Source organism: Peromyscus maniculatus, chromosome 12 (assembly GCF_049852395.1).
Source record: "Peromyscus maniculatus bairdii isolate BWxNUB_F1_BW_parent chromosome 12, HU_Pman_BW_mat_3.1, whole genome shotgun sequence".
Classification (NCBI taxonomy): Eukaryota; Metazoa; Chordata; class Mammalia; order Rodentia; family Cricetidae; genus Peromyscus; species Peromyscus maniculatus.
The window spans coordinates 42,376,013-42,379,452 of NC_134863.1; the positions used below are offsets into that span (position 1 = coordinate 42,376,013).

General features: G+C 37.4%; 1 pseudogene; it reads left to right on the top strand.

Moving 5' to 3' along the window:
* The first annotated feature begins 2,189 nt into the window (after positions 1-2,189).
* Positions 2,190-2,436, top strand: LOC121821836 (U2 spliceosomal RNA; annotated as a pseudogene).
* Positions 2,437-3,440: the final 1,004 nt, after the last annotated feature.

Consider the following 3,440-nt stretch of genomic DNA (forward strand, 5'->3'; position numbering starts at 1 on the left):
AAATGTCAGTATGAATTTCATCCAATGAACAATGGCTATACAACACTTAAAAAGGAAACAGGGCAGGGATCATGGTGAAGTGCCCTGGGTAGGGGACAAATGAGAATAAAGCATACTGACACATATGTATGAAGATGCCATTATGAAAATGATTACTTTGTATGATAACCTAAAAAGTAACATATTAGCGAGAGGGAGGTGAGGGGGAAGAAGAGAAGAAGAAGAAGAAAGAGGAGGGAGGGAGGAAAGGGAAGGAAGGCAGGGGAAGAAGGAAAGGAACAGAGGAGACGGAACATAAGAAAACACATTGCTAAATCTCCACAGCTACTATCCAGATAAAAACTTGATGGCTATTATCTCATCTCTTGCAATACAATATTTAGGGAGCAGACAGTTCATTAGCTTCAAAGTTCTGAAGATGAAGTGGAGAAGTGCTCCAGGATAGATTAGTCTAAGAACCTTTCCTGCTGGTAATTTATGTGATTTGGATGGTAAGATTTAGAGTTTTTTGAGCTGATGAGATTTTTCAATGACATCGTAAGATAGACAGCAAGGAAACAAAACCCTCAGTCCTACACCTGAAGGGACTGAACTCTGCCATTGGCTCCCATGACCAGCACAAAGGGTTCTCCCCTAAGACGTTGAAAAAGTTGTGCCACCTGGGCCAGACTTTGCTTATGGACTAGGAGGCTCACGTGTGATTATTGAAACCTGTGCTGGGTGTAGATAGCCATACATTATGACGTGGCTTTGTATAACATGATAAGCTCAATGCTTCAGAAGCAAAACTGAGGCAATGCAGGGGGATCTTGGCTGTGCCGCTGCCTCTGCTTCTCTCCTTCATGGGTCTGTTTTTTTCTTTCCTCTGCCTTTGTTCACTGTAAATATATTTTAAAAGCTTTTAGAATTATCTTTAATATACTGTTGTCTTTGAATTATACCTTTTCACCTTTATTTGCTTATTCATTTCTGGTGTTTGCCTTCTCTGGTTACTAATGTCCATTTTCATCTTTCCTTAGTCAGCAGCAAATGTCCCATGTTCTGTGTCACTTACAAGGTGGAATTCCAACCAACATATGGGACTTCTAGGATGCGATTGTTCACTATATCTACATGCATTATAAACCTTACATTGTTTTAAGCTTTTTAAAAGGCTTACAGATTTTCCAAAATGTAGGGAGACATCAGAAAGAAACAAAAGATACATTCACATGGTTTCCAGTGTTCTTTTGAGTTATCTTGAGGAATTTTCTCAAGTACTTCTTATAGGGCCTATCTATGATACTCCATTCCTTGTATCTAGGAATGTATTTTACTTTCATTCTTGAGTGAGAACATGGATATAGAATTCTATATTGACAGTTCTCATTCTTTAATCATTTTAATTATTCCACTCTCTTCTGGTCTTCATGGCTTCAGATAAAAAAAATTATGTATTTGTTGATGTATTTGTCATGTTTTCTTCCAGCTTATAATATTTGCTCTTTATGTTTTAGTTCAAAAGTCTGATTAGGATGTGTCTTAGCTGGACAGCCCTGTGCTTTGTTTTTATTTTCTTGTAGCATCTTGTGTCTCTAAGTCACCATATATTATATATATAAGTGAACCATTTTTAGATATTTTTTTTTCAAGACAGGGTTTCTCTGTGTAGCTTTGCGCCTTTCCTGGAACTCACTTGGTAGCCCAGGCTGGCCTCGAACTCACAGAGATCTGCCTGCCTCTGCCTCCCGAGTGCTGAGATTAAAGGCGTGCGCCGCCGCCGCCGCCACCACCACCCAGCTTAGATTTATTTTTTAATGTATTTTTCTCTCCCGTTTTTCTTCTCCTTCTGGAACCAAAAATCAAACAGTAAGTTATGCAGATTGTGTAGGATATGTATAACCTCTGCCATGTGTTGTTCTTTCTTTTTAATTTTTTAATCATACCAGAATACTCATGCAGATTACTATGTTGACCATGTTCAAGTGTACATTCTAGTTATATTTTGTACATTCACATTGTCTCGTTACCATTACTATTATCCATTTTCCAAACTCTTCACCATGCAAAATCCAAACTCTATACCCATGCTTCATATTCTATGGTAACTGTTGTTCTACTTCTTGTCTCTGTAATTTTAACTACTCTAGTTACCTAAGATGATTAGAATATTATAGTGTTTGTTCTATGAGACTTCTCCCATTTAATTTATCACTTCTCGTCCTTTTGGCTAAGATCAAGTGTAGTATCTGTTCTTATAGGCGGTCTTTATGTTTCATCCATTTAATAACATGTATACAGACATATTGGCCTGAATAATATCACACTGTGCATATAATCCACATATTTCACATATATTCATTGATAGATTGAGATGCTTACATCTTTAACATGTTATGCATATTGCTGCTCTGAAAGGATTTCTCTATCCTCTCTTCTTTTGAAAAGCAGCACTTTTAAAAATGAAATATTCCACATGTGCTACACACATGCTCACACACACACACACAAACACACACACACACAAACACACACACACGTAGACATACACAGACACGGACACACATGTACACACATAGACACTCACACAAATACACACATACACACACTCACACTCACACTCAAACACACACAATTAATAAAGAAGAAAAATAAATTATTAGCTTGCTGGCCTTTTGCCTATGCTTTGGTTCACAAACTTTAGAAATATATCCTTTAGCCTATTTGTTTACCTTTTCTTTTCAAAATATGTTTTCAAATTCTCAATCTTTCACACCTTAAAAGTGCTTCTAGCTCTTGTAGAGGAGTTCAGTTCCCAGCACCTGCATGGCAACTCACAACTCCAGTTTCAGGGAATTTGATGACCTCTTCTGGCCTCTGCAGGTATCAGACATGTACATAGTATACATACATACTTACAGACAAAACACTCATATACATAAAATAAAGTAATAAATATTTTTAAAATCAAATGACAAAATATGTACAAAAAATGTTAATACATGTTAATGGTCATATATATCTGTAATATTATATACTTATATTGAATGAATTTATATCTTCATATAGACAAAGAAATAAAGCAGCTTTGCTATATTGTTGAACAAAGCCATAACCCTGAGTCTAACAAAGCTGAATGTAAAAGGGCAACAATACATCTGAAGATCTGCAGGTAACCATGGAGTTAGCCTAGACTAGCGACCTTGAGGGGCATGCATTATAGGTTTTTCAGGTCAGAGTCTGACTCCTGGAACACAAAGTGCCTTCCAGTACCTGAGAGACTGACACACTCCCTCAGGCAGTGATGTGCTTAGCACACTTTGTGTTTCTCTGTTTGCTCCTGAAGTCAAGGAAACATGGAGGCTCGACATGACAGTTGGTCTTGGTCATCTTGTCTACCCTGCATAGCTGACAAACATCATTGTATCCTGGCAACTACAGCTGCATTGATCCTGGCAATA